Source organism: Mus caroli, chromosome 7, assembly GCF_900094665.2.
Source record: "Mus caroli chromosome 7, CAROLI_EIJ_v1.1, whole genome shotgun sequence".
Classification (NCBI taxonomy): domain Eukaryota; kingdom Metazoa; phylum Chordata; class Mammalia; order Rodentia; family Muridae; genus Mus; species Mus caroli.
In genome coordinates this window covers 105,506,052-105,514,315 of record NC_034576.1, presented here as the reverse complement: position 1 = coordinate 105,514,315, position 8,264 = coordinate 105,506,052, and the positions used below count along the sequence as shown (strand labels likewise).

Here is an 8,264-nt window from a genome sequence, read left to right as displayed (position 1 = left end):
TGTGTGTGTTCTGCTCTGCTCTGCTCTGCTCTGCTCTGCTCTGCTCTGCTCTGCTCTGCTCTGCTCTGCTCTAGACAGCTTTTTCTTGCTATTCTAAAAACTCTCTAGTTGAGACAGCTCTCTCTGCTAGTAAAACTTGTAAACACTGTTTGGAAAGCTCATGGGTTTTTTGACCAAAGTCAGAAAAGCTGATATAAAATAAACAATTATTGGATCTTCCCACCAAGTTAGAAATCCTGTTAGGAAAAAAAAATATTGAAGAGCTGTTTTCATTCTCTAGACATCTCCAGACAGCTCAGCTTTCTCTAGAGAAAATTCTAGTTATGCTAGCTCATCTATTGCAGACCAGAAGCCCAGTTTTTTAGTTACATATCAATTCAGTCATTTACTTTATGTTTCGTTTGGTTATCTTATGAATCAGCATCCTGTCACCCCAGCCCTTTGACAGCAAGCATACATTTTTTCTTAACATTGCAAAAGAATTCAGAGATCTGTCTGCCTTTATTAAGCACAGAGGACAAGCTAGTTGGGTAGAACCCTGCCCACAATTTCCATCATGCCTGGGCCTAACCTTGCTTGTTCTGTCCTAGGCTGACCCTGATTCAGGAATCTATCTGCCTTTATAAGTGTGAACAAAAAAACCTTATGTTAACATGGAGAACATTTCTCAGAAGGAAAGAGTCCTCTGTTGCTAGTACTGGTTCCAGAAATATGTCCATTATTACACAAACATGCCTTATGCCCACGGCAGTCATCAACACACATCCACAACAGTCTCAAGGAGGCTCACCTCAGGGCCCTGCCCCAGGGACTGGAAACATATCACTCTGTCCCCACCAAGGCTATGACTGGCTAGCCACAGAGAGACAACATAGCACGGTAATGAGTTCACTGAACAGACCTGGATTCACACACTAGATCCATTTCATCTGTCAAAGGAACCCTCAGTAAAGTCTTCACTCTGAAGCAACATTGTCGTTCTTTTGACTCTGAGTGATGTCAAATCGTCCTGTATTAACTAGTAGTCATTTGATGAATTTCATTTTTGTTCTTGAACCAATGAGTGTTATTGGGGTTACTTACAGGAATATGGTGAGAGGTTATTTACAGGAACAGATACGACTTCTCATGTTACCTTGTTCCTGCAGTGAGCACAGTATCTAACTGAGTATTGTATATGTTTCAAGTAGGAGATGGTTTGCTGTAAAAGAATTCCTCATAGCCTACCAAAATAAAAACTCCAAGCTTTACCCCCTTAGCTCTTACTTTTAGTTTTGTTATTAGAAGTTCTGTTTCTACTACACAACTATATAAATATTTTCCTGGATTTTTTTTTCTAAAATGTAGGTGGTTTATTGTTATTTACCTATTTGACTATCAGGAAATAATTTCAATATAGATTTTGGTGATATGCTTTATTTGTGTTTTATTCAAGTCAGTTTATCAAACTCCTGTTGTTCACTATCACAGTCTATAACTAGTGGATTTAAGGTCTAGCTCACCTGGACTTCTTCCTATACTTTAATTCTATCCCAGGTTTCTATTTGTCCCAAATGGGAACTAAATCTTCCTATTTATGTCATTATCTAATACAATAGTGCAGAAACCAAAACAAATCTTTTTTGTTGGTAAATAGCTGTCAATCGTTTTAGATAAAATATTTCTCATCTATTTTTGTTCCATTCTCAAAAAAAAAATCACAGCATTTCATGGTTTTTTGTTAAAGTTTATACAAAGCTGCATTTTCTGAATTCTTGTTTCATAGAGAAACCAACAAGACTAGACACTAGATTTTTGCCAAAAATTCTATTCATGTTGTTTATCAATTACTTTCTATGCTCACTATTTCCTGGAGGAGTTTCAAATCCAGATTTATATTTAAAAGTCTTCAATATAACATATGTGTTAGAAAAAAGTGTGCATTCCAAAAATTAGTGCATTTGTAATGGAAACCATCACCACTACCCAATTTTAGAACATTTTCCATCACCCAAAATAGTTCCCTGGTTGCTGTCCAAATCCCACCCCTAGAGACACAAATACTAACCTGCTTTCTGTCTTCTGTCTTCAAAACAAATTTCCTTTCAAGACTAGGGCCATAGCTCAGTAGGTAAAAGGGTTTGTTACTCAAGCATAAGGACCCAAGTTTAAATCCCAAATACCTGTGTAAAAGGTCAGGTATGGTGATTCACATTGTAACCCTATCCCTAGAGAGGTGGGTCAGAAACAGGTGGATCACTGCGGCTTGCTAGCCACCAGCCTAGCTGCAGCTACAGTGACAGACCCTATCTCATAGGACTTAAGTGAGAAATGACAGAGCAGGACTCATGATGACCTCCTCTGGTGTCTGAGCATTCACAAGCATATGAGCCAGCACACACAGTACGCACACAGCTCAGACACCAATTTTTTTCTCCTTTCTACTTATTTGATTAAGATTGGTGACACTGTGTGTAATCTTCTAACCAGATTTTTCATACTGCATAATTTGCCTGCACGCATTCACGTTGCAGTAATACCAATGTGACTTTCCTTTGTTGCCTGAACACTATTCCATCATAGAGACGCTTCACAGTTTGCACATCCGCAATCAGCAGATAAGATTTGTAATGTTTCCAATTTGGGGCTATTATAACTAATGCTATCCTGGACATTAATGCATAAGTGTGTATACATACACTTTCATTTGCCTTTGAAATTTCTAGAAGTAGAATTTCTGAGTCCTATGGTGGGTTTATGGTTGAATGTTTAGGAAACTGCCAATACATGTTTTAAAAGAGAATGTACTATTACATGCTACCAGCCCTTCAAGGTGTTTCTAGGGTCTCCATATATCCTCAGAACTTACCATTTTCCTCTTTGCTTTCTCCTCAGCTCTAGTCATCTGATTATATAGTCTCATCTCATTCCAGTTAGAGAACCGCCATCTTGCTGCCATTGAACTTTCTAGCCCATCAGCCTACCATGACCTTTTACATAGTCATATCTTATAGTTCACAGTGTCCAAGTCTTAGTAACTAAGTAGTGTGGATAAATTTAGGGGCAAGTTTACTTTTTTCTGAAACTTAATTTAAATATTTCTTTTCTCAGTTGATCTTTTTAAAACTGGTTTGATTTAAATTTCTTTATAGAAATCCATATTTTACTCTGAAAATTTTATAACTCTTAAAAACCTTTTTAAAAAATATTCAACACATCTTTTTAAGGCATTTCTGACATTCATAAAAGACAATCTTACAGCAAACCCCCTGCTTCTCTGACTCTTACAACATTTCCTCCTCTTCTCCTACCATGTTCCCTGAGCCTTAGGTACAGTTTTGAGACTAGGCTCCACATTTTGATTTGTTATGATTTTTGCCATGGTCTCTATTGCAAAGAGAAGTTTCCTTGATGATTGCTATACTCATCTGTGGGTGTAAGGAAGAATTGGACTACTTTTAAATCATCTCCATATGCCTTAGTTTATTACTCTCAGTGATATTTGACTTAGGATGATTTTCAATCTTAGCAGTAGATCTTATGTTTGCTCATCTCTATCAGGGTTGAAAGTTTAATAGAAGTAGAAGAGCTGAGAAAGGTTTCCTTTTGCACTGTGCTAGTAATAAAGTTACTCTGAAATGGAAGTTTTGGAAAAAGTGATATGAACTAAACACACTGCAGCACAACAGCAAGTGGTGATTAACACTGAAAGAAAAAGAGGTTGTGAATTTGAGAGGGTGGAGGGTGAGGTTACATGGAAGGAGTTAAAGGGAGAAATAATTTAATTTTAACTTCAAAAATGTTTGCAAAAAAACGGACAAGGTGAGAATATGCAGATTTATGAGTTTGGAGGCATACTTTATTGAAATTGCATACTATGGAAAATGCAGATACGTATGTACAACTATCATATAACTATCTAATGGAGAACCAATAACTAAAATGAGAAAGAAAATACAAAGGCTGTGTAAAATGCACAGTCTTTTCCATGAAGAAGACTGAAGTCTGATGCAGTCATATTGTGTTTGAGCTTTCCTTGAAAGTGTGAAGTGAAGAAATTTTAAAAAATCTAGGTGGATCTACTATTCATAATATTAGTCTTATAACAGTAATGCTTTAAAATAAAAAAAAGCATGAAAAAAGTCAAAAGTATTGTTCTTGTAATGCCTGAGGATTTTTAATTTGTAACAAACAATACTTTGTACAAATTGGCAAACTCATCTTCATCTATGTCCATAAGTGAGCAGTATAGTTAGATACTAGAAATGTTTAAAAGTAGGCATAACTCTTTAAAATGATCGTGAAAGTCTTCTGTTGCATAATCAACACAAATCTGCATTAAATTTATTTGGTTTTTATAGTAAATATGTAATTTTCAAAATGCACTACTCTGTGTATTAATATTTTGCCAAATCTATTATTTGTTAAAAGTTACACCCTCCAATTTAAATAAAGGTCACAAAATAGGTACATACTCTTTTCTTAAATTATTAATCATCCCATTCATTTATATCTCAAATGATATCCCACTTCCCAGTTACCCCTCTATAAGCCCCCCATCCCACAATGTCCCTCTCCTTTGCCTCTATGAGGGTGCTCCTCCACCCACCCACCCTTTCCCACCCCACTCCTCCAGCATCAAGGAGATACACACTCTTAAAATATGTGTTTTAAGTCTGGAAGTAGATGTTTTAAGTAATTTTATGTTTAATAACAAAAATATGTGTTTCAAATTTGCTCCATTTGTTAGTAGAAAATAATATTATTTATTGAACCAAGATTATATCATAATTACCACCGTGATCACTATCATCAGACAATGTGGTTTAGTTTGTATTCTCTAATTCTTAATGTCATCCCTCTATATTTATAAACTTGAAGAGATTATCCAAACTTCCAAGACTTATCTATGTAGAAGACAAACACATCTTTCACATTCATCAGAAGGCTCAAAACAAATTTACACAAACATTTACAGGAATGTATGAGACAGTCTTAGAATTTACACATTGATGTATATTGCTGGAATCCCATAGCAAATCAGATTCAGATTAAAAGCCAGGCTACATGAGTTTATAAGAAACTTATATAATCTTTGGGGCAGCATTAGAAATATAAATGAAGAAAATATCTAATAAAAAGTTGTTTAATAAAAAAGAAAGGAAGAAAGAAGCTTATAATTTGACTCAATGACCACCACCACAAAGGAAGTTTCCATAATCATGAACACAGCAGGGTTTTAGTGCTACAAAACAAGAATTTCAAGTTTCAGATTCATAAGAACTGAAGCACCTTCTAAAGAATTGAAAGTTTTAATTAAAAGTAAGTGATTGGTGAATATATAAAATATAAAAGGTGAAATAAAGTTAGCTGAATAAATTTAAATTAGTTCAAACCTAATTAAATAGCTGAGTTTTCTGAGAGATCTACATATCATTTTGAATGAAAAACTCCCAACAAAATAGCATCATTTGCATGGTTCTATTTATATCAAGTTCAAAAATAAGAATTGGTAATTATGTTAAGAGAAGTTAAAAGAAAGATGACAGCTAAAGTGGACAAAGGATCTGGTGGGGCATTAGGAAGCCATCTATCTGGTAATGTCCTCCTAACTGGTTTCAAGAGTGTTACTGGGTACATATAGATGTCAAACTTAATTGAGCCAGACCCTAAGTTTCATGCACTTTATTGAATGCCTATCTGACTTCAACTAAAATAATTTCAAAATTCTAGATTTAAGAAGTCAAGATTCTGATTGAACAGGCCATAATGCCAATCTTCTATAACTCCACCTCTCCTACTTTTCTCTTGACTGGTGTCCCTGGATTGGAATGGGCTCATCCCTGGATCTCCATCCCCTTCTGCTGCCTCTATTTCACTGCACTATCTGGAAATTCTTTGATCCTGTTCGTAGTCCTTACTGAACCAACTCTCCAAGAGCCCATGTACTATTTCCTCTCTATGTTGTCCTCCACGGACATTGGTCTCTGCATCTCTACAATCGTAACAGTGCTGGGGATATTCTGGCTCAATGCCCGGGAGATCAGCTTCAGTGCCTGCTTGTCACAGATGTTCTTCATTCATCTCTTCACATTCATGGAATTCTCAGTACTCCTGGCTATGGCCTTTGATCGTTTTGTAGCCATCTCAAACCCCTTGAGATATGCTGCCATTCTAACTCATGCAAGGATTGCACAAATTGGTCTAGCAGTCATTACCAGAGCGACTGTCATTTTGACCCCACCAATCCTGCTTCTTAAGCGCCTATCATTTTGCCGTAGCCATGTGCTCCATCACTCGTATTGCTTCCACCCAGATGTGATGAAGCTTTCATGCTCAGACACAAAGATCAACAGTGCATTTGGACTAACTGCAATTATCTCTACTGCTGGAGTGGATTCTATCTTTATCCTGCTCTCTTATGGCCTGATCATTCACTCAGTTCTCAGCATCGCATCACCTAGGGAGAGGAAGAAGGCTTTCAGCACCTGCATTTCTCATATCACTGCCGTGGCCATCTTCTACATCCCCTTTGATCAGCCTGTCGTTTGTCCACAGGTTTGGAAAACACGCCCCGCCCTATGTGCCCACTCTCATTGCAAACGTGTACTTGCTCATTCCCCCTGTGATGAACCCCATCATCTACAGTGTGAAAACAAAGCCGATCCAGAGAGCTATTCTCAGACTCGTATATTGTAAAGGACCTCGTGTTTGACAATCAGTAATCATAAAGACTTATTTCAAGATGAGACACAGTTATCACACATTAAAGGTTAAAGTTATATGGATCTAGGTATGATCCAGTCAAGCACATTCAAAATATTTCCTAATGAATTTTTCTTTTTTTAATCACCAGAACACCTAACACAGATTCTCATTATCTCTCATTATTTTACATTTTTTAACTTTTATTTTATTCCTAATTTAAATTTTTTCATGCAATATATTTTGATCATTTCCCCTTCCCCGACTCTTCTCAGATCCCCCACATCCCCTATCTACCCAACTTCATATGATTTCTCTCTGTTTCTCACTATGGAAAACATCAAAAATAAAATACTAAAATCGAAATGAATAAGGCAGAAAATATCAAAACAAAACAAAATGAAGCAACACCACCACCACCACCACCGCCAAAATGACTCTGTTGTGCTGGCCAAGTGCTCCTAGGCACTGGGGCCTACCCTGGAGTGAGGTTAATATACCCACTGACACTCTATTGGCAAAAATTGACTTTCCCTTCCCAGAGATTATCACCTGCAGATGTTTTAAATTAACTTTCCAGGAACTCAGCTGAAAAGAAATTCTAAAAGAGAAATAAATATCTCTCTTGGGTTTGTTTCCCATATATAAACTTAATGAACTGATAACTTTTATAATCCGGCTTCAACCTTCTATTATCTTTAACATGTGTCTCAAGTCTCAAGACTTGAAAATTAGCCTAACTATGCCTTTAGATGTCTGCACCATTCCTGGTGGTGAACTTTACTGTCTACTCCATTTCAACCTTTCACCCACTTTCCACCTTGAAAGTTTACCGCTTTAAGACTCATCTTTAAATACCCTCATTAAGTTTTTCATAATGTCTCCAGAGACATTCAATACTGTCTTCCCATCATCTTCCTTTCCTAGTGTTTTGCCTTATCTGTCCACCTTTATGTGACTGTAAGCATTGGTATGTCTGTATATGAGCCACACAAGTTCTCATGAGGATATTAATTAATTACATAGATAAAAATGCCATTATTTGTAAAGATTCTACAATATCTAGCCAAATACAATTCATATAATAGATACTAATTACTAGTTATTGAAATATACTATCCCTAATAATCTTTCACATATATTATTAGATCAATTCCAATGTAATCAACTCCATTCCATGTGTGATATATATGACCTAAGAAATTGTCCTTGTAACTGGTGGCAAACTTTCTGTCTGTATCATCTATTAATTTACCTTAGTTCTGACATAGCTAAAGAAAAAAACTATTTGAGAAACTTAGGCTTCTATAACTTATTCCAGCTTGAATAATGTGAACTCTGTGAATGACTTAAACTATGTGAAGTTTAATGACTTAAACTTTAGTAAATAAGTTTTCCATTGGGTTTTAAATTTTTTAATATTCTGTAACTCCCTAGTTGCTAAAAAGCTAACAAACTACCCTCACCATTAGTTCCCACATTCACTGGCTCCCTCTCTGTTCTAACATCAAATTTCCTCTTTTTGAAATTTAATAATCATTTTTAAATCTTTTTTTTTACAGTCCAGTCATTATCTCCCT

At 36.1% G+C, this 8,264-nt stretch overlaps 1 pseudogene; it reads left to right on the top strand.

Moving 5' to 3' along the window:
• Window positions 1-5,748: 5,748 nt before the first annotated feature.
• Window positions 5,749-6,694, top strand: LOC110298999 (annotated as a pseudogene).
• The last annotated feature ends 1,570 nt before the right edge of the window (window positions 6,695-8,264 follow it).